Here is a 24,178-nt window from a genome sequence, read left to right as displayed (position 1 = left end):
CTTGAGTTGGCGGTGCCCTGTTCAGCGGTGCTTGAGTTGGCGGTGCCCTGTTCAGCGGTGCTTGAGTTGGCAGTGCCCTGTTCAGTGGTGCTTGAGTTGGCGGTACCCTGTTCAGCGGTGCTTGAGTTGACAGTGCCCTGTTCACCGGGGCTTGTGCTGGCGGTGGCCTCCTGGGCAGCTAGGCATGTGCTGGCGGGGCCCTCCTGGGCAGCAGGGCTTGTGCTGGCGGGGCCCTCCTGGACAGCTGGGCTGGGGCTGGCGGGGCCCTCCTGGGCAGCTGGGCTGGGGCTGGCGGGACCCTCCTGGGCAGCTGGGCTGGGGCTGGCGGGCCCTCCTAGGCATCTGGGCTGGGGCTGGTGGTGGCCTCCTGGGCAGCTGGGATGGGGCTGGTGGTGGCCTCCTGGGCAGCTGGGATGGGGCTGGCGTGGGCCTCCTGGGCAGCGGGGATGACGGCGGTCTTCTCTGCCGTGCTGCTCTTCCCAACTTGCCGGGTTTCTTGTGGCCCTTCCCCACCTTGGGAGGTGTAACAGCTGACTCCACACTCCCAACGGGACCCCTGGGAGCGGCTTTGGTGGCTGGAGTCTTTCCCCTCTCCCGCCGGGCACTGGCCAACTTCTGATGCTTCACAGGGGGGGGGGGACTGGCTGTGCTGTGGCTCCGTGACACACTGTCTGTCCTGGTGGCTGGTGCACTCCACATACCTGTGACTACAGGCACCACTGGTCCCGGAGATGTTGTGGCTGAGGTGCTACTTCGGGACCTATGAGATGGACGGGGTGGGGGAGGTGTGGGAAAAAGGGCAAGGCTGGACAGGAAAATTCTTTTGGACACACTGGGACAGGTAGCTGGAGGGGGTTTGGGAGAGGAGGAATAGGTGGTGGTGGTAGGAGGTGTACGTTTGGTGACTTTGGGTGCAGGTGCATGCGCTGGAGGCTGTCATGAGGTGGATGGCTGATGGGTGGGTGTGTGCCTGCGCTTGTGTATCTTCGGAGGGGGCGTCACAGACACACTGGGAGAGGACACAGGGGACGTGTGAATGGTAGTGGGGGTGGTGACTGCACGTGAGCAGGGTGGCTGTGGGTGTGCTGGTGAGGGACGTAGTGGCTGTAGAGGTAGTGTCACGACTCACGTGCTGCTTGCGCCTGGAATTTGCAGATCTGGTGGCGTGAATCTTCAATGTTCGGCTTTGGCCCAAAAAGGGGCGACTCTTTCTGGTAGCCACGGTGCTGTAGGCAATGGAGACACCAAGAACAGACCGTGACCTTCAGAAAGTAGCGCCAGAGGGAAAAAAACCCTTAAAAAGGGGAAAAAACCTCCAAACAGGAAGACTCCTGGAGAAAAACAAGAACAAACAAACAGGAATCCAAAAGGAGCAAAAATCAGAAAACACAGAATGCTGAATCCAAAACCAAAACCAAAAGGCAAGGAAATCAGGAGCGAAGACACTAACTGAGCAGAAAGTGTTGCAGCGCAAAGAAAGAGGAATCACACAGCCCTTATATACCAAAAAACAGGAAGTGACCCACAGGAAGTAAAAGGACACCATCTTAGATAGGGAAACAATACATAGAACAGAATAGTAGAGGAACCATAGAGAATAGGGAACAAGGAATGCTGGGAAAGCACAGGAATCTGGGAAGGAGGAAAAAACATAAAGAAAGGCACACAACAGACTGCAAAAAAGAAGAAAGGACAAAGAAACGAAGAAAAACAGGTAAGAGGGTTCAGAGACCCCTGGGACAGTGAAAGGCAGAAGGAAGAACGAGGCCCCAAGCAAATCTGGGGCCTCGAAACGCGCAGGAGAGGCTGGGGGCGCGCCGCGTCTTAATAACGCGGTGCGCGGCCCGAGCCGAACGCCCGGCAGAAGTCGAGCTCGCGCCGCGCGGTGCGGCGCGACAGTAGGTCCCCCTCCCGAAGGCCCAGGTTTAAGAAGGAATAAACAGTGAAAGCGTTGAATCAGGAGAGGAGCGTGAACGGAAGAGGCATCTTCCCATGAACATTCACTGAGAGGATAACCCTTCCAATGAATCAGATACTGAAGTCGTTTATGAAAAAGACGAGAGTCACAAATTTCCTGCACTTCATATTCAGGAACATCATCCACAAGGACAGGAGGTGGACAAGGAAACTGACGTGAGTAAGGATCAGGCACATAAGGTTTAAGCTGAGAAACATGAAAAACCGGATGGATCTTCCATGTATGGGGTAAGTGAAGACGGAGAGTGACAGGATTGACCAACTGGAGAATATGGAAAGGCCCATAGTAACGAGGTGTGAACTTGTTTTGAGAGAGACGTGAGGGCAAGAATTTGGAGGAGAGCCAGACTTTATCTTGCAGATGATAATTTGGATTGGTTGTACGTCTCTTGTCTGCAGCCTTCTTCATATACCTCTTGGTATGTAACAAATTAGATCGAATTAGTTTATGGAGTTGGAGAAGGCGTTTGGAGAAATAGGTAATAGCAGGTAGAGGAGAGTTGGATTGTGGAGAAGTAGGGAAAGAGGTAGGATGAAAACCATAGGAACAGAAAAAGGGAGTGACCTTGGAGGCACTATGGACTGAGTTATTGTAGGAAAATTCAGCTAAAGAGAGGTAAGTGCTCCAGTTACTTTGGGTAGAATTGCAAAAGCATCGAAGATATTGCTCTAGTCCTTGGTTCAGACGCTCAGTCTGTCCGTTGGTCTGAGGATGGAACCCTGAAGACAGGGCTCTATTTATATTCAGTGTTTTACAAAAATGCTTCCAAAATCGGGAGATGTACTGAGGTCCTCTATCAGATATTATGGTATGTGGAAGTCCATGGAGACGGAAGACATGATCTATGAATATTTGACTTAGTTCTTGAGAAGTAGGCAGCTTTTTTAGGCCAGTGAAATGAGCCATCTTTGTGAAAGAATCCACTGTGACCATGATAACCCGGTTTCCTGCTGATGGTGGGAGTGAACACATAAAATCAGTAGAGATAGTATGCCATGGGGCCGATGGAACAGGCAAAGGCTGTAGTAATCCTGCCGGTCTGGTGTGAGGTATTTTGACTTGGGCACATATGGGACAGGCCTGAACGTATTTTTCCACATCCAGTTTCCAGGTAGGCCACCAGAAAAATCGTGAAAGTAGTTCTTGTGTGGCTTTGATGCCTCTATGACCAGCTACAGGGGAATCATGGCACATTTGTAATGCTTTCTTTTGCACCTTGTTTGTAGGGAGGAATATCAGGTCTTGGTAATAAAAATATCCTTGTTTCTTGTACAATAATGGTCTTAGTTCTTCTATGTCATGGTCCGATAGGTTGGCGTATTCTTGTTGTACTTCTTCCAGGAAAGACTGAGCCACTCCAATGATCTTACTGGGTTCTAGAAGATACTGGGATGAGGAAGGAGAACACTCTGGATATCGGCGAGACAGAGCATCAGCCAGAATGTTTTGAGATCCTGGAATATATGTAATATAAAAATCGTACTGACTGAAGAAAAAGGCCCAGCGGGCCTGACGACTATTCTGGCATACAAAATTTCTTAAACATTGTAAATTACGGTGGTCTGTCCTCACCTCAAATGGTTCCTTGGAACCCATCAGAAACTGTCTCCACTCAAGGCAGGCTGTTTTCAGAGCCAATAATTCCCTTTCAAGTACGGAATAATGTTGTTCAGCTGTGGAAAGGATATGAGACAAATAGAAAACAGGATGTTCAAGGCCATCATCCTCTTGTCGTTGGAGTAAGACAGCTCCGATGGCTCTCTCAGAAGCATCAGTTACTACTATAAATTGTTTGGTGGTATCTGGATGTCTTAAGATGGGGGCTTGGGTGAAGGCTCTCTTTAAGCTTTGAAAGGCTGCTTCAGCAGCCTCAGTCCAGACAAACCCCTTCTTTAAATTGTCCTTCTTTAAGGTGTGAGTTATGTGGCTAGTCTGACTGGCAAAGTCTAGAATGAATTGTCGATAGAAGTTTGCTAAACCTAGGAAACATTGTGTTTCTTTTATGGTAGAAGGAGAAGGCCACTCTAGGATAGCTTGTACCTTTTCTTGATCCATAGCTATGCCGGTGGGACTTAAATGATAGCCCATATATTTGACTTCCGTCATGTCGAACTCACATTTCTCTTATGCGTAAAAGGTGGTAGGCTCCTCGTAAATCCAATTTAGTAAAACGTTGGGCCCCTCTGATTGCTTCCAGTATGTCCCTGATGAGAGGCAAAGGATAACGATCTTTAATGGTAATTTTATTTAGACCTCTAAAATCCAGGCACGGACGAAGATCCTTAGTCTTCTTGGGCACAAAAAAGAGAGGGGCCCCAGCCGGAGACGACGATGGAACAATAAGACCACTCTGTATATTTTCGTCCAGATACTCCTTTAGAACTTCCTTTTCGGGTTCCGTGAGGGAGTACATCCTCCCAAAAGGAACAATTGTGCCGGGTTCCAATGGAATTGCACAATCATATTCTCGATGTGGAGGTAGCACAGGTTTTGACGGTTTTTGGAAAACATCCTGAAACTCCAAATAGTGGTCTGGGACCCCTTGGACCGTATTAATGGACATACCAGTGGCACCTTCAGTAGCTAAGGATCTTTTCGGAGACCAATACTTGTCGGAAGTAAAACAGTTCTCATGACAAAATTGCGAAGACAAAGAGACTGTCCGGGTAACCCAATTTATATATGGGTTATGTCTGATGAACCACGGAATTCCAAGAATGATGGTATGGTTAGGGGACGTAATAAGATCGAAGGAGATGTGTTCTTGATGGTTTCCCACCTGTAGATTTAACATCAGGGTAGTGGTGTCTACAGGACCAGAGGATATCAAAGATCCATCCACAGTGTGTACCTGTTCGGGTACTTCTTTTGCTTGAGTAGGAACTAGGTTAGCAGCAGCCCACGTCTTGTCCATGTATATACCACTAGCATCACAATCTAGTAATGCCATAGTCTTTTCTTGACGACCGTCAGGAAGTTGTAACAGGACAGGAAAGATGAACAAGGCAGTTGTATTGTCATTAAAGGAGCTGATGGAAGGTATAGCTGTAGATCCCGTCCCCTCCCTTCTTACAGAGGACGGGAGGTGGCGTTTCCCGAAGGCCTGGACGGACGTACTGGACAGGTACGGAGCATGTGACCAGCAGAACCACAATACAGGCACAACCCTCTCTTGCGTCTGTCTTCTCGTTCACTAGCAGAGAGCGGACCTCGGGTAGTATCCACCTGCATGGGTTCCCCTTCGATGTCTCTAGCAGGAGTGCGAGGTTCCTCGGAACGCTGCAGGTATGCACGTGAGCTACTTGGCTGGGCAAACCCTCTACTCCTTTTCTTTTCCGATCTCCGTTCCTGAAGACGATATTCGATGGACAGTGCTTGATCCATCAGGCCACGAAGATCTTCCGCTCTGGTAGAATGCACTAGTTCATCCTTTATTTCTTCTTTGAGTCCTCTACGAAATAATGTTACCAGAGTACGTTCCACCCAAGTGGTCTCTGCCGCCAGCTGACGAAAACGGGTTATATATTGCAGGACGTCTTGGGAGCCTTGTTGGATGTCGCACAAGGCTTCTTCAGCGGAGGCTTCCAATCCAGGACGGCTAAACATCTGTTTGAAGCGACTCACAAAGGCGGAATAGTCTGACAATACAGGGTCGTTGGAGGACACCATCGGGGTTGCCCAGGCCAAGGCTGGACCGGATAAGGCACTGATAAGATAACCCACCTTGGTCCTGTCGTGGGAGAATTGAGTAGGTCGGAAGGCGAAATACACCGTTAAAGCATCCAAGAACTCGCGAAGCTTGGTTGGTTCACCAGAGAAACAAGGGGTAGAAGCGGAGATTGTCGGAACATCACTGGTGCGGAGGGCCAAAGCCTGTCGTAACGCAGCATTTTCATTACGTAGTTGTTGCAATTCCTGGGCTTGTTGCTGAATCGTGGTCAACAGAGATTGCTCCGGATCTGCAGCAGCCGCCACTGTATTATCCATGGTGTTTGAGGACGTCGGAATGGTTAGGCGCTGCAATCTGTCACGACTCACGTGCTGCTTGCGCCTGGAATTTGCAGATCTGGTGGCGTGAATCTTCAATGTTCGGCTTTGGCCCAAAAAGGGGCGACTCTTTCTGGTAGCCACGGTGCTGTAGGCAATGGAGACACCAAGAACAGACCGTGCCCTTCAGAAAGTAGCGCCAGAGGGAAAAAACCCCTTAAAAAGGGGAAAAAACCTCCAAACAGGAAGACTCCTGGAGAAAAACAAGAACAAACAAACAGGAATCCAAAAGGAGCAAAAATCAGAAAACACAGAATGCTGAATCCAAAACCAAAAGGCAAGGAAATCAGGAGCGAAGACACTAACTGAGCAGAAAGTGTTGCAGCGCAAAGAAAGAGGAAAAACACAGCCCTTATATACCAAAAAACAGGAAGTGACCCACAGGAAGTAAAAGGACACCATCTTAGATAGGGAAACAATACATAGAACAGAATAGTAGAGGAACCATAGAGAATAGGGAACAAGGAATGCTGGGAAAGCACAGGAATCTGGGAAGGAGGAAAAAACATAAAGAAAGGCACACAACAGACTGCAAAAAAGAAGAAAGGACAAAGAAACGAAGAAAAACAGGTAAGAGGGTTCAGAGACCCCTGGGACAGTGAAAGGCAGAAGGAAGAACGAGGCCCCAAGCAAATCTGGGGCCTCGAAACGCGCAGGAGAGGCTGGGGGCGCGCCGCGTCTTAATAACGCGGTGCGCGGCCCGAGCCGAACGCCCGGCAGAAGTCGAGCTCTCGGCTCGCGCCGCGCGGTGCGGCGCGACAGGTAGTGCATGCAGGTGTGTGTGTAGACGATACTGGGAGGGAGGAGGGAGACGAAGAGGAGAGGGACACAGTGGAGGCAGTGGATGTTGGTGTGTCTGCATGTGTGTGATGCTTGCGTGAGTGCCTGTGGGATGTGTGGTGCTTATGTTTGCCTGAGCTTCCCTTGTGTGGTGAGGTGTGTGCAGGCTGGTCTGATGGTGTGCTTGGGATAGGCAGAGGTACAGGGGATTGGGTCTGGGTGGACGAAGTTGGAGGGGGAGGCTAGACACAGGGACAATGGCTGCCATCAGTGCTGAGGCCAGAGTTTGAAAATCTCGGTGAAGGGCCGCCTGACCAGAATGAATGCCCTCCAGGAATGCATTCGTTTGTTGCAACTGCCTTTCTACACCCTGGATGGCATTCAAAATGGTAGACTGCCCAACAGTGAAGGACCTGAGGAGGTCAATGGCCTCCTCACTGAGGGCAGCAGGGGTGACTGGGGCAGTGCCTGAGGTGCCTGGGGCGTAGGTGATGGCCACCCTCTGGGTGAGTGGGCATGGGGCGAAGGCTGAGGGGCTGCTGGGAGGCCGGTCCTGGTGGAGGGAGCTCCCCTCAGAGGACGAGTCCGTGATGCTGGTCTCAGCTCCTGTCCCCGCCGTGGAGCTCCCCTCGCCCTCCGTCCCACTGGTGAATTCAGAGTCCGCAGTGTGGCCCTCCATGGCCATGTGGGATGCAGCTCCCTCGTGCTCCGGTGTCACTGCTCCTCCGCCTGATGATGCTAATGCATACAAGAACAGGTAGACCACAAAAAGGGGGGGGAGACAGAAGAAAGACATGTTGAGTGCATGGATTACCGCTACAGTTGGCGGACAAGACAGACACAGAAGCCCCCTGCACTACGCTGCGCTCTTGGGCTCTACAGTGCAATTCCTGGGAAATGGCCTACAAGGCTATGGATGACATCTGCACACATAGATGACACAGGGGCATGGATAGCTGTACTTGACACGCTACAGAGGTGGGGTGGGGGTCCACAGGGCCATGCCTTACGGAGGGGCCTAGCCTACGGAACTCGCCCTGGCCTAGGGAAACCCACAGCCCTCCTCCCCCACCCAGACAACTCCACTGCACGCAAAGTCAGCTGAATGAGAGTGTACTCACCCGCTTGTGTCTGCTGTGATGCCCTTAAGCACCCATCCAACTCCGGGTAGGCCACCGCCAGGATCCTGAGCATCAGGGGGGTCATGGTTTGACGGGCACCCCTCCCACGTTGGGAGGCCATCCCCAGCTGAGCCTCCGCCGTCTTCTTGCTCCAGCGACGAATGTCCTCCCATCTTTTCCGGCAGTGGGTGCTCCTTCTGTGGTAGACCCCCAGGGTCCGGACGTCCTTGACGATGGCACGCCAAATATCTTTCTTCTGGTGGGCGCTGACCTACATGAAATGTACAGGGAAGAAGAGAAGTCCTTACCAACTGCACCGTCAAAGTGAGTGGCCCCCATCCCTACCCTTGCCATGTGGCACATGCACCCACCGTCTTTCATGCATGCAGCACTCTGCCCCCTTCCTTCTTACATCCAGCCATCTCCACACAGGCATAGCCCATACAACATGCTCCCTGTGTGCTTACCTGTTTGTCTGGAGGACCGTAGAGTAGCGTGTACTGGGGGAGGACCCCATCAACGAGCTTCTCCAACTCCTCTGATGTGAAGGCAGGGGCCCTTTCCCCAGACGCACGAGCCATTGTCTCTTCCAGACTAAGGTCACAGCAGCACGTGCAGTATAGGTCCTCTCCTGTCGAAGATCAGGTATCGAGTGATTGAACAGATAGAAAATGGTGGTCACGTCCGCGGCGGTCACATCCGCGGCGGTGCGTACCATCACCGCCGGCGTACATCGTCATTGGCTCCTGGGGGCCCATAGGGTCCAATGTTAACCAATGCAGCATTGCGCCGCGGTCTCGACCGCCTACCGCGACGGTGTACAACTCCAGCGCAGTTACCTCACATCCCATTGTCCCACTTTAGAGGTCAGGCAGCTGCCATTTCAGGGGCCCACATGGCCTCATTTTATTCTGCGTCACACATACCTAGGCTTAGTCTCAACACACATACAGGCCACCTTTTGTATGATTGGTGTTCTGTGTAAACTGTGGGCACGTACCTCTGAGTTGTTTGACTCTGTGGTCGCTGTTGTCCTTCATAGGCACCGTCCTCTGGGACATGTGAGGAGATGGCAGCATCCTCCGGTGTACCGACCATTGGTGGACCTGTCGACAATGGAGGAGCGACATTTGATAATCACCTACAGGTTTGACTGTGCCACAATCCAGCAACTGTGTACCCAGCTGGAGCCAGACCTGATGTCAGCAATCTGCCATCCCACAGGAATCCCCCCTCAAGTGCAGGTGCTGTCAGTGCTCCATTTTCTTGCAAGTGGGTCTTTTCAAACAACTGTGGCCATGGCATCAGGGATGTCCCAGCCTATGTTTTCCAACGTATTGTCCAGAGTGTTGTCTGCCCTTCTGAAACAAATGCGGAGCTACATCATTTTCCCTCAGGTGGATGATTTGCCTACAGTGAAAGGTGATTTCTATGCCCTGGGACATATCCCCAACATCATAGGTGCCATTGATGGGACCCCTGTGGCTTTGGTCCCCCCCACAGGAGTGAACAGGTGTACAGAAACCAGAAGAGTTATCATTCTATGAATGCACAGATGGTATGTTTGGCAGACCAGTACATCTCACATGTGAATGCCATGTTCCCTGGCTCAGTGCATGGACAGAGGTGCTGTCATCACTGTGGGCCTCTTCTGTGGGTGGAGTGGACATGTCTGGACCCTCCTGTCTGGTGACGTTGGGTAGGTGTCCTGCAGGGGTGGAAAGGCATGATTATTGCATCTGTGTGTGGCATGGTGTGCAATGTGTGGGTGACCGTGTACCCCAGTGCTGGCATTCCTGTGTGGGACCTTGTGTGATTATAGTTTAGGGGGGTGTATGGTTATGTGCAGTGTGCCTGCTTTGGTGATGGGTGTCCATGCTTTGTTGTTGCATGCAGGGCTTGGTGTTGGGATAGCTGGTTTGTGATATTGGTACATTTGTGAGGAGTTGGAGTGATAGGGGTGAGGGCGAGGTTGGGGGTATGTGATAGCATGTATGTAGGGTGGGGGATGTAATAGTTAAGATTTGACTTACCAGAATCCATTCCTCCACCTACTCCTGCGAGGCCCTCAGGATGCAGAATCGCCAAGACCTGCTCCTCCCATGTTGTTAGTTGTGGGTGAGGAGGCGGGAGTCCGCCGCCAGTCTGCTGAACCGCCAGGTGGTGTCTTGAGACCACAGAACGCACCTTCCCCCGTAGGTCATTCCACCTTTTCCTGATGTCCTCCCGATTTCTTGGGTGCTGTCCCACTGCGTTGACCCTGTCCACTATTCTTCGCCATAGCTCCATCTTCCTTGCAATTTAGGTGTGCTGCACCTGTGATCCAAATAGCTGTGGATCTACCCGGATGATTTCCTCCACCATGACCCTGAGCTCCTCCTCCGAGAACCTGGGGTGTCTTTGTCGTGCCATGGGGTGGTGTAGGTGATGTGTGGGGTGGGGCGTGTGGTGATAAGTGTGGTGATATGTAGTGGTGTGTTGCGTGAGGTGCGTGGAAGTTGTGTGGGTGATGGTGTTATGTGCCTGTGGATGCTGTTGTACTTGCTGGTGGTGTCTCTCTCTGTGCTTCATTCTCAATTTTTGTCATAGGGGTTTGTGGGTGATGTGGGTGTGTGTTTTTTATTGTATTGGGTGTGTGGGAGTGGTGTGTGTATGTGTCTCAGGTGTGTGTATTTCAAATTGTCCAATGTGGTTGTGTTTTGTAAATGTGTGTGTATTTTGAGCGCAGCGTTGTGTACCGCCAATGGAATACCGCGGTTGAAAGACCGCCGCGTGGATTTGTGTGTCGTGATAGTGTGGGCGTATTTCTGTTGGCATGACGTGGAGGTTTTGTTTTCGCCAGTTTATCACTGACCTTTGGTGTGGCGGACTTGTGTGGGTGTCCGAATTTTGTCAGGTTCCGAGATGTGGGTCATAATAGCTGTGGCGGAATTCCACAGCTGCGGCGGTGTGTTGGCGGTCTTCTGCACGGCGGTAAGCGGCTTTTATTGCCAATGTTGTAATGACCCCCTTAGTGTTTTCTTTTTTTCCGATTAATCAACACTTGAGTAACATAGCTAAAGAGAGAAATATTGATATTGTGGGAGGTTTCTTTTAGCCTACACTAAAATTTGGTACTGCTTACGCTCATGGGAACAATTTAACAATGACAGGAGAAAAATATTGAAGCAGAACGTAGAGAAAGGGTTAGTGAAGAGGACATTTAGAAATGATTATGTATTTAGTGAGACTACAACACAAGGGAAGCTTGCTTTAGATTTTCAACATGTAGGAAAGCTTTGCATATATAAACCTCAATCGAGAACTGATACTAATTATGTGAGAACGATTGAGTGCAGACATGTATTTCTTTTGAGGAATACATGGGATTTTTTGTCAAATGTACAAGATCCTGCAATTCCTGGGGTATATTACATCTGTGGAAAGAATGCTTATTATCGTCTCCCAAGGAGATGGTATGTGACTTATATTTGGGAGTGGTCTTCCCAAAGATTTACCGTATTGACAATATAGATGACACACATGACAGAAATTAATTGCAGAGACCAACATCAAAAAGAGCAACTTATTCTGAAGTAATTGGGGATATATTTGGAGCAGTTATTCTTTCTGTAGGAGTTGTTCTGACTGCTTTGAAGATCAGAAAGTTGTCTACTATTGTAGATAACATGCTAAGTGATTTGTCTGGAGCTGTTATCCTAATGTATACTGATATGGCTGCAGTCCATTCAGTAGTTCTCCAGAACAGACTTGCTTTAGATATTCTTTTAGCAAAGGAAGGTGGAGTCTGCCGGATGCTAAAAGCAAAACATTGTTGTACATACATACCTGACAATAGTAAAAGGATTAGAAATGTTGTTAAGAACCTGACCAATTCAAATTCAGACTTAATAGAGCCGAAAGAGCCAGTAGTATGGGAAAATATTGGCAAAGGTATTACTAAAGTGAAAAAGTAATCTTGGTCTGGGTATTGTGGGAAAAATATTGAAACCATTATTAATTGAGGTTGTATGTGTCATTTGTATAATCAGATTTTACAAACTATGCATACTGATTAAAAGACAAAGGATGAAAATGAACAGGGGAGGGAGGAAATTAAACTAGAAAAGATGAGGAGCAGATATGTTCATGATTTGAGAAAAACTGAAAACTGATGAAAACCAAGAAACTATGGATTTTGTAGACAAAACTAAACTTTGAACTTACTCACTAGTATTAATACACTTACAGTCATCAGAGGAGGGATTGTTGGAGCGCAATCATTATTAATAAAAATTGTGACACTTTAACGTAATGAAATAACATGTATTAAAACGATGAAACTAAAATGTGTGTTTGGAAAATATGATCACCTTAGTGGCAGCCACAATCTGGTTCAAAATAATAATAAATAAATGACTTATGAAAACGTATTTTGTTTATTCATAATTAAATGTACTGAAAAATGAATATGTATATGTACTAAAACGATTAATAATTTCAATATTATGAAATGTTTTATTCTTCATGTTTTAGCATTGGTTTTAAAAAGGCCTCACGATTTAGTAATTTTCCAGAGGCAATGATTAAAATGTTAACGTTGCATAAGGTATGTTCTTCTGTTGTAACATTTGTCTGTCTTCCTGGTTTGAGATAATGTGCACCCGGGAACCATAGTCTTCAGTGCTCATGTATAACCACAATTGTATTTTACGGCGGAAACTGGTGACTGCAGTGAGAGAAGATGAGCCAATCGTGAATGCAGAAAATGAAGAAAAGATACTTCTGAAATGTGGAGTCAATATAATTTGCTCTGACTTCAACCACTGTATAGACTGATCAATGGCATTTTAGTTAGTTGCTTTCTAGGGTTTTAATATAACAGACTCATGTGATGTAAGGGCATATTCTCTTCAGGTCTTTGCTGTTCTCAGTTGTATAGAGAGATCTACTTTCTAAGCTAGTGTAATGATGTGTTATGTCTTTAGCTTTCCGTCATTGTCAGTTCAGATGCATTAAGGCCAAACAATACCTAACTGTTACTTATTATGTCACTGCCCAATAAAGAAGACCAGAAGATGCCCACTGATGAAGCCATCGCTGCTTGCTGATCCATTTAGGAGAGGTATAACCAAATGTGCATTTGTCTTTCTTATAGATTTTTATGTTTTCTCTTTCTAGAAAACCCAAACGCTATTTTTGGTTAGTGCCATAGTCAGATGTTTTCCAAATTAATTTTTGTCTTCTTTTCTTTTTGCATAAAATCCAAACATGCTTATTGAATTAGATTAATAGTAAAGGATGCCACAATCTAAATTCAACTGTTTCATATAAATTGATTGTATTATCTATTTTATCTGTGATTGTTGTTATTCTGCATGGTGACTTTTGAATGCTTAATGATAAATATTGTATCTAGATTAAGATTCTTTCAAAGATTTGGTCAGCCGCTATTGTTTCTGTACTTTTATCATTTGGTCTTGCATTTGATTTACGTGATCTTAGTTTTGTTAATTTGAAAGGGCAATAAATGTTTGAACTTTATTAAACTGGTGTGGTGATTCATGGCCACATAGGTCATGGTGAATATAATTTACTGACTCCAATATTGAAAGTGAGTGTTTATTGCTTTGATCTTATTGATGTTAACTGTTAGGATGATATGTCACTCCTATCTGAGTCCAAACCTCTAAGGGTAATTGATGGTTACCCTATACGTGTCACCCTATAAATAAATTATCAAAAGAAATATAAGGCTGGACATGCCCACAGTAGTCTTTAATCCACTTCCAGGCACTAGTGTCCCTTTTTCTTGCTCTTGCAGGTTCCTGCCTTTTCTCCTTGTTACGTTTTGCCATCTTTCTCCTTCTTTGTCTTTCTGATCTGTGTGTTTCTCCCTCTCATGCATTTGGTAAATATCCGATGCAGGAAATAAGTGTTGGTGCCCAAAATGAGTGCCAGTGTCCCCCTAGTGGCAACCACTGATTCAAATTAAGCACTGGTTGTATTAAATGCCTCAGAAAAGTTTAGATGGATTAGTGGGCATACTCAACATTTTTTCCACAGTGCTGAGGGAATTATCTATCACATGAACGGTGGCAGTTTCTATGCAAGACTCTGGATGGAAGTCTGACTGACATTCACATAGAAGTTTGTTCTACTTGTCCAGTTTTGATAGTTGGGCAACAATTACTTTTTTAATTGTTTTTGTCAGCAATTGAATGACTAGGATAGGATGGAGCTGCTGAGACAAGGTATGCCAGAAGAATTTTTGTAACTTGAATTTGCTAATTCACAAGTAGGCTTTGTCAAACGTAATTTTTGTGGATGAAAACGTTGATTGCATTCAGCCAGAAAGTAACTATGATCTTCAAACATATATTAACCAGGGAAATATGAAGTAACGGTTTACCTTAGGTCTTTGGTGACAGTTCAGGGAGAGTAAAGTGAAACAATACAATTTGCAGCATGTCCTTAAGTTCAATTTCTGGGCATTGCCTCAAACTTCAATAATAATTCTCCAAACAAAAACTGCCTGAAATAGACTTATCCTAAGTACCATCAAAATTCCAATATAAATTCCTAAAACTTTGGACTCAGTTACAAGTGGCCTGATAATTACACCAGGACCGGTAACAAGAGTTCCGCAGCTCTGTGGTTTCGACCAAACATGTAAACTCTCCAGGTAGAATGCTGGGCAAAAGCATTTGAAAATCAGCACGGTAAATGTAATTTGCGCATGTTATCCCCTAGAAATTCATAATCCATTTTACTTCCCTGCCCTTTGAATTAACGGGACTCTGCAACAGGACTCTGCAACGGGACATTTGAATAGGACCCTAGAATTAATAGTATTCCTGGAATGCGGAAATAACGGGATATATTCCAGCCCACTAGTAATGAGGACATTTGTATGTAAAGTATATAATCTTAGAACATAACCTACATAGAAGACACTAACTACCAGTGAGGTCTGGAAAGAAGTTTACATGAATTCAGGCGCGACTCACAGGTGGGAAAAGGGGCAGGGCAGCACAGCGTGGTGTGGCGCGTGGCGGGGAGGACCCCAATCTATTTATTTTTTACATTAAAACAAACCTTTTTTTCCATGGCGCTTCATCCCCTCTGCTCTGCTCTGTTGTTGCAGGCACAAGCTCCCAGCTTGCCCTGCGTCCAATCATACCGCTGCTTTCATGCTGTGGGAACGTCACCCCAGTGGCCCCAGCCACTTTTATAGTAAAAGCATAATAAACAGAGTTTATGACGTTTTTATTATAAAAGTTTTGCAGCTGCTGCTGCTGGTGGGTGTGCGGGGGTGGCGCTCCTCCTCCATAGCGGAAGAGGCGCCCCTGCATGAATTACCCATGTATTAGAGGAAAATGGATTCCTAGTTATAGGATGGCAGCCCCATTGTAAAGTTCTGCTATGGGCTGCTTGTCACACAACAATTGTTTACTTTTTGATTGTGATTAACACATCAAAAATGCGCACAAGTTCATTTTGTTCCATGTCATCTGGAAAGGTAATTATTTGTCTCTGTCTCTTTCCCTGAAAAACGTGACCTCATTGCACAATTCTCCAACGATATGAACTTTTATTACAAACAAATGGTAGAGATACTTCTATGCACCATTTTATCAAGGGGAATTAAAATTGCACAGTACTGTGTACTGACAAGGCCATCTCAGTAATTGAAGGTCTTGCATTTGACAGGAGTAACAAAATAGCAAAATACATCTTATATACATTTCTAGATCTGCAATAACATTGGTTCATGTAATAGGCAAGTTTGAAAACAATTTAACACTGTTGTGGGAACAAATTTGTGTTCTATTCTATGTAGACCTTTTCTTCGAAAGTAGAATGACTACAAGTTAATGTTTTATGGACTGTCAACCTTTTTGAGGCATCAAAAACATCAAGTTTCAAGTTTATTATTTATTATGTTACGAACTCAACTGGAGGTCCACATAAGATGATACATAATTATGAAGAACCATAGAAAAAATAAAAGGATTAAACTTTCCTAGACAGTTGGATTAAATTAATACAATGTTAAAAAACTCTTAAAATAATTAAAAACTCTAACACAAAACATTTCATTTGGCAGAATAAGGAGGGCATGTAATAACTCAGAAGCTGTATTAAAGGAAAAAGTGAAACAAATAGGGCGCATCCACCTGCGGCGATGAAGCGATAAGGCCGGACAAATTTGTACAACATGTTTCAAGTTTTGGGTGCCCTTATGGCAAAGATTACAACTAGAAGAGGAACCGAACCATCTAGCCTGTAATGTATTGAGGGGAAGCAGCCCCTGTCGCAGCAGGAGCCAGAATCCTCTCACCCCATGGGGCATGTTCCAGATGAGGTAGGGCTGTGTAACCCTCGCCTTAAGGTATCAGATATAATGTGAAAACTCTGCCTGTGTACGCAAACCTGACTGTCCTGGCGGAAGGTCAATGTCCAAGTTGCGTTCCTGATTCTGGATTTGAGCAATGCTGGATAGAGAGTAAAAATTACAGAAATATCTAATTGCAGAAGATCTATGGCATTTAGAAACTTACTGCAGATTTTATATTTTGCTCTATGACCGCTAATATTTGTTTTTTTAGCAGTGACCTCAAGGAGTCATCACTGCACGTCATCAGGCTAACCATCCAGCAAATTGCCATGGCCAGACCTTGAATGAAGGACCTGCGCAAGCCCAACTCAAGTCTTAATGTTGGTGCTGAGAAGGCAGAGTTTACAGATAAGAGATTCCTCAAGACACGTCCCTCAAGTTTATCGAGAAAGATGCATTTGGAAACCCCAATGTGCTCTATGCCGTAGAGTAGAGGCGGGGGTATCTTTGCCCGATAAACCTCTAGGAGATGTTTAAAGTGCCTTTTGTCGTTGCCCTATATAGGGCGTTTAGACCATTAGCTTCGGATTGAGCCTTCCATTGGTTGTGCTCAATATGCTCTCTATCTTTAAGGTTCCCGTAGACAATTTTACCCAAAAAGGCGTATAAGTTTACTCTTTCGAGTTGTTGGGCTCCCAAGGTCCAGCAGAAATTGCTGTACTTAAATCTTTTATTCCCATGAAAGCACATGATTTTGCTTTTAGAGCAATTTACCTTTAAAAAGTGGGCTTTGGTGTATTGCTCGAGGGCTTGAAGATGATTATTAGGCCCCTTTGGGGTACGATCTAATATGATTATATCATCTGCATAGAGCAGACAACATAACGGTCTACCTCCTAATTTAGGGGCAAAACCCTCACACTGAGTTAAATGAGTGGGTAAGTCTGAAAGATACAGGGAAAATAGCAGTGGGGCAACATACACCCTTGTTTTAGGCCGTTTTTAGTTGAAATGACATGATATAGGCCTTGTTCACCCACTAGCAATACTCTGCACCAGGTGGAAGACGTATTTCACAATAATTACTTGCAGGACTGAGATATTATCAGTTGTGGCATGATTTCTCTTGAAGCCTGACTAATCCAAGGGGATCATTTTATTCCTTTCTGCCCAATCATTAATCTGTGAAAGCAAAAATTTGGCGAACATTTTTCTGACGCATCCAAAAGTGCAATCTGGCGGTAATTCCCAGGGCAGCTTTGATCTCCTTTTTTATACAGGGGGGCGATGATGCTACCCTTCCAGGTTTGAGGGACATTCCTGGCTTCGTAGCAATATTCATACACTGTGAATAAAATCTTACACCAGGAGGGTATGTTGTGTTTTATTAGCTGTGTAGGGACTTCATCTGGGCTCATTGCGGCAGAGATACACATTCCTCTTATAACAGCCTCATTTTCTTTTAGGGTGGGATTTGAATATGAGGAATCAATTCTGGTTTGGGGAAATTCCACAGTGGTCCCATTAAAGGCTTAAAGGTCAGATAGGAAGGCCGACCGGCTCAATTCATTGATGGACATTGGAAGGGGCTTGGTTCTCGTACCACACCCCTCTGCGATCAATTACCAAAACCGCCTAGTGTGGCCGGTAGAGACTGCTTCTCTTACTGCAACCCAGAATCTATCTGTAGCATCCTTTTTTAGGTGTACACTTAACCTCCCCTCCTTCTTTTTAAAATGCCTAGCTGGGATTGCCTTGCGGATGTATATTCCCTATACTGTTTATGAATGAGAGCATTAATTTCTTTATTCAATAAAAGTAAGTGGTGGGGTTTTACTAAGTGGTTACTTTGGGACTTCTGGTGGGGGATCAAAATAATCAGTTGCATAAAAAGAGTAAAAGCCTCCATTACTTTTCCTGCCCAGCTACCGAGATCATGCAGGGTACTTTCTAGGATACCCTTAAGCCCCTTGAAACTACCGGGTGACCAGTGTGTTCTTCGCGTTTTGACATTAAGCCTGGGGCGCTGCCCTGCCAGGCTCCATGCATCGGCAGATTGCGCTTTGAAGTCGCGCGAGACAACCAAATTGTTATGATCACTGAGGGTAGTCTGTAAAACTGCTATATCCTTTAACAAGGAAAAAGACTGATAGCTCGATCCACGTATTCCAAAATCGCAGCACCCCAGGGCGATTTATGTGTAAGGTAGGCTGGGGAGTCAGATGGAAGTCTACTGTTAGCAACAATACAATCATTCTCCTTCAGGAGCTCGAGAAAGAGCTTCCCACGCTTATCGGGCCTTATTTTATGAGGGAAAATACAGGGAGGTAAACCAAATGCTTCCTCCTTTTCCTCATCCCGAAAGGATGAAAGCCCTAAGTTAGAAATTTTACAGTTTAAATCTTCAACCATAATAATTTGGGTTCCTGCCTCCCTGTCGCAGAGTTCCTTAATGTAGTGAAATACTTTAACTAAAATATTATTGAAAGGGACGCTAGGGGGGACATAAGAGTTTATCAATGTGAGGGAGGTTACTTAGGGCCTGATTACAACTTTGGAGGACGGTGTTAAACCGTCCCAAAAGTGACGGATATACCACCTACCGTATTACGAGTTCCATAGGATATAATGGACTCGTAATACGGTAGGTGGTATATCCGCCACTTTTGGGACGGTTTAACACCGTCCTCCAAAGTTGTAATCAGGCCCTTATAGTCTCCATCACCAATGCTGTGTAAGGTTACGGCTAAATACAGGTTACTGGGGTCTGTAAAGCATTCACACTGCCAGTGCAGCCTATTGGACAGCAAACATGCAACCCCTCCCTTAGTGTGACCCCTCTTTCAAGGGGTGGCCTTGCAGCCGAAAGAATAGTAATTTTTGAACTGCAGCTCCCCAATGGATCAAGTTTCTTTGAGGTAAATTATATCAGGATTTAAGGAGTCAAAAAAATCAATTTTTCCCCCTTTACACCTGCCGCATTCCAAGATTTAAGGGTAAGCTCATTGCTACATTGATGGAGCTGTTAGCTGGGAAGCTGTGGCTGAATTACTTAACACTGCTGGTAACCAGTTTCAAGAGTGGGGATTAATGCATGGATCGGTAGACGGACAGACTGGGAAATCCCTAAATAATACTTCTCGGCCATGAACTCCCAAGCAGATTTTTAAGACCTGATTAGTATGCAAATTAGTCAGGGGTAACTAAGGGGATGGTAGGGAGGTAGGTTTCCACACTCCATCGGGAAGCTGGGGAGCCCACTTGGTTAACCTTAGACCCGTCTCGTTCAAGACAGGTACTACATCAATATCTTTACATTGTAGAGACTCTAAGTTGCTTAAAATGTTGTTGACAATCAATTTGGGAAAAAAAGGATACGCTGGACTTAGGACCAAAACCAGAGACCTTCAGAGAGACCAGGGGTATATCACTACTTTAAATTAGTCTAAGTGGTTCAATGTCTGAAAAGCATTTTAACGGTTGGGATCTGTTTAAAAAAAGATCATTGTCAAGTAAGAGCATAAAGTCTAACGTCAAGGTGTCCTCAGGGTGACGTCCCTGCTCCCTTTTTGAGGGTTGCGGTCAAGCCTGGGCGGGCATGAGCCCTGGAGGAGCTCCAAAGGATTGCGCAAAGGGATTTAAGGATGGCCTATCTGGTTGGGATATAGTCTGATCATGGGCCAAAATTGTGTCAACCATTTCAGGGTTGCCAATGGATCGATGAGGTACGGACATTGTTTGGGAGACAGTGGGTGTGGGATGGGAATGTGGAATTGGACTCTCCTGGGTTAAATATTCTTGCGAGCCAGACTGATCTTCGGAGAATCGTATCTTTCTCTGACCTTTTTTAAGAGATTTATGGATTATTTTTTTAGACCTTTTGTTTTTTTTACTTTTGTGTATTGGTGTTTGCTCTAAAGTACCCGAAGCACTGGTCGTTTTTTTTGCCTTTGGTCGAGCTCTGAAGATTGGAAACATGACTGGTCCAGAGTTTTGACAGACAGGATCCGGGCCTTTCTCTGATGAAAAGTCACTTAATATAAAATCTAATAGAGTTGACTGGGCTCTCAAATGGGAGCGGGATTCATAAGAAGAAGTTCAACCTGCGGTGCACCAGTCTGAGAGCAAAAGTCAGTACCAAGGGGTATTTTGTTGTTTGCAGGAGTATTAAGCCATGCTGAATGATCATCGCAATGTAGCGTGAATAATACAACTCTATTGCCAACAGTCATTTCCTTTAGTATGGGCGTTACAGAATCAAAAATGCAGTCAGATCCTCCAACCAATTTTTCTGGAATGTTCAAAATAGAAGATGAAAGATGCTCCAAGCTTAAGAGTGAAGAAGAGACTAGAACATTTTGTTTGGGGTTGCTACTTAGAGGATTAACATTTAGACTCAGGTTGGGTGTCGCTAAAAGATGAGAACATAGGGCCAGATGTAGCAACATAAAAATTTGCGAGGTGCAAAGTGCGAGTCCATGCGACTCGCAATTTACACCTCGCAAATTGGTATGCAGTACGGTGTCTCAGACACCGACTGCAAATCGCTATGGGGTCGCAATGACCCACCTCATGAATATTCATGAGGTGGGTCGCAAATTGCGGCCCCATAGCGAGTATAGGCACTCGCAAACATGGAGGCCTGCTGTCGTCAGCAGACCTCCATGTTCGTGACTGCTTTCAATAAAGCAGTTTTTTATTTTTTTAAGTGTAGCCCGTTTTCCTTAAAGGAAAACGAGCTGCACTTAAAAAAAAAAACGAAACCTTTAGTTTCGGTATTTTTTCAGGGCAGGGAGTGGTCCCTGGGACCACTCCCTGCCCTGAAAAAATATTTTTGGGTCCATTCACAAAGTGGAAGGGGTCCCATAGGGACCCCTTCCAATTTGCGAGTGGGTTACCATCCACTTGAAGTGGATGGTAACTGCGATACCATTTGCGACCGCGTACATTGCATACCACTCAGACTCGCAAATAGGAAGGGAACACCCCTTCCTATTTGCGAGTCTGAAATGCATATTGCGAGTCGATCCCGACTCGCAATATGCATTTCTGCATTGGGAAACGCGTTTAGCGAGTCGCAAACGGCAATTTTTGCCGTTTGGGACTCGCTAAACGTTTCCTACATCTGGCCCATAATGAAGAGTGGTTTGAGGGTGTGCTACTGAAGAGCTGCAAACCCGTGGATGGAGGTAGAGGGAAAAGCAGGGTAGATTTTGCTTTCTGGCATGACCCATATCTTTTAAGGAGTTCTAAATCAAGGTCAGGGAGGGTGAAATCCACAAAAAGATTTTCCAGGCCAGCAAGTGGAAAAGGAGATTCAGGAGACGAGATTTCCTTTACAATGGCCGAGCTGGTGGAATCATGGATTAATGGAGGGGTTACAGTTGAAGAGGGCGAAGAGGCTTTACAAAAAGCCGGAATCTCGAGGATAAAGGAATATGTGTAGGGCGTGGCGGAGCTCCTGTTTGGATCTGCAATGAAGTGAGGGAGAACTGGATCCTTAGGACAAGGACAAGAAGGGAAAGGTTCTTCTGACCTTACAGTCTGGGGAATCAGGCTTTGGAGGATTAAGGGGGGCCTTCACTTTGTCCCATAAAGAGAAGATTTGATTTCTGCATTTTAGGCCTTACTGCAGCTTTATTGTGTAAAGGACTGGATTTTATTTTGGAACAAGATCTCCCCGGGAGCAGTCGGCCGGATGTCAACTTTTTAGCAGTCATTGTAACCCACAATGCTATGTTGGATGTTTCACTTGTATTGGAAATGGAAAATGTTCTAATAGATGGTGGAGACTTCTGAAGATAATTAGGACAAAGGGGATGGCCAGGTGAAAGGAATAGTAATTAGAATGCTGTTTAAGAAAACTAACAGAACCTTGTAGCGATGATGAACACGATCTAAGAAAACTGCTGGTAGGAGAGTTTCCACCACTTGCGCCAGGTATAGACCTTCACTACGATAGTCTATGACCTCCTCCCAGTGCCTCCGGCGTTACCATAAGCCTCCACGTGGGTCCTATGTCTCCCTGAGGTTCCTCACAGCACCATGGGGTGTCGCACTGTGCCAGGCTTCACACAGTTCCTCGCCGCTCCCCACTGCAACTGACTGGAGATGAACAAAACCCAACAGAACTTAAATGGGTTACTGGGCTAGAATAGCCCACACGTTATCTTCCTTGCGCAGTTTCTACTGCTGGCTGGGGGGCCCGCAGCCCATGCAGGAACTGGATGATGAGCCAGGTGGATTAGATGACTGCCGCACGACTTGCAGCATGGCTTGCTAGCCCACTACCGGCACCCCAATGGCGTTCATTCTGTTCTTCTCCTGCAGTGTCTTTGTGACCTCCCTGGGCGTTTGGTGGCTCCACTCTCGTCAAACGGGCCAGGGCAGTCAGTCACAGGTGGAAAAGTGTCTGGAGCCCTCGGGAGCACAGCGCACAACTTGGCAGCCTGGTCGGGGTGACGGGGCGCCTGCCCCAACCCTTCTGAGATGAAAAAGACCGGTGTGTTCAAGTGGGAATTGAGGGGGCGGCAGTGAGCAGGTAGAGCAGGTAGAGAGCAGGTAGGTCTTGCGAAGGGGCAACGGACCATCCCCTGGCAGGGGTGAGAGTGCTGGGAGCTGTGGCTCGCTCCGCACACAGCTTGCCGTGCTTAAAGCTTGCGGCTTGCTGCGTGTTGTCCGCTTCTCCGCGGCTTCCGAGCCAGAGGGTCTCGCGGTGAGTCCCGCGGCAGGACAAGGAATCAGCCCCCAGCCAGGAGCCGCAATTTGCCACGTTCACGGCCGCCTCGCACATTGCTCCTCGACATGGCATAGCGTAGCGTCAATGCAGCTGCGTAGCGTAGCGTGGCGTACACAACAATTCCTGTCCTTAGGCAAGGGTAACTCTGCTATATTCCAAATGACTGGCTGGAGGACTCCTGACCTAGAGCCTCAGGCAGGAGTCTAGGAGCACAAGACGGAGAGAGCAGCAGGGACACAGATGGAGAGGCCGGAACAAAAACATAAAATAGGCTTGGACTAGCTGATCGTGGTGTGGGACACCAATAAGTGTCTTCTGTGGTCTGAATATGATCACTTGCTTTCTCCCAGGTTACAAATATGTTATTGTTTAAAAAGTCATCTGGGTGTAGGGCAACTAGTCATTTTTAAGCCACGGCCTCCAATTCAGTTTCTCATCACCATCCATCCATGCAATATCTTTCTGTCCTTTCCATTCACCTATGCTTGTGTCAGTCTACTTTCTTTCTATTCATTGTTCCTTCTCTCCATCCTTCTGTATTCTTCCTTCCTTCCTTTTACATCCACCCATCCATTTAAGCATCCATTTATCCAATTTCTCCACCCATCCACCCATGACTTAATGTTTTCTCTCCATCCATCAATCCTTCTCTCCTGTCATCTTTATCTCTGTACAACCATCATCTATCATTCTATTCAACAACTGTTCTGTCTATCCATCACTCCTTACTCCTCTCTAGCCATTTATCTATAAATCTTTTCATCCATCCTCTCCTCATCCCTCTCTCCATCCATCTGTCTCACAATCCATCACTGCTTCCTTTTCGTCCTTCTCTCCACTCCTCTATACTTCCACTGTAAGACATTATGTTAATGAGCTTCTTGAAGACCCAAGCCTTAAAGGAGCCATACACACCAAGCTTAAATATTTTATGTTACACAGACCGGCTAAGTGTCAACCATCCCCCATTTTAGTCAGGGGTAAATATACCTTTGTCTCTTCTGATCTACATTTTTTCTAAACTACAGTAGTGATCAGCAGAAAGGAGAAATCTCTGTCAATATGTATATTTTATTGCAAACTATAGGCAATTACCGGAAAGCATCTGCACGTTTCTACACATTTTGTGTTACTACATATTTTTAAAATTTGATTTACATTAAACTGACTGTCATATATTTTTGCAGCTTATC

The sequence above is a fragment of the Pleurodeles waltl genome, chromosome 3_2 (assembly GCF_031143425.1).
Source record: "Pleurodeles waltl isolate 20211129_DDA chromosome 3_2, aPleWal1.hap1.20221129, whole genome shotgun sequence".
Classification (NCBI taxonomy): domain Eukaryota; kingdom Metazoa; phylum Chordata; class Amphibia; order Caudata; family Salamandridae; genus Pleurodeles; species Pleurodeles waltl.
The sequence above is the reverse complement of the archived record's forward strand: the minus strand, read 5'-3'. Positions refer to the sequence as shown.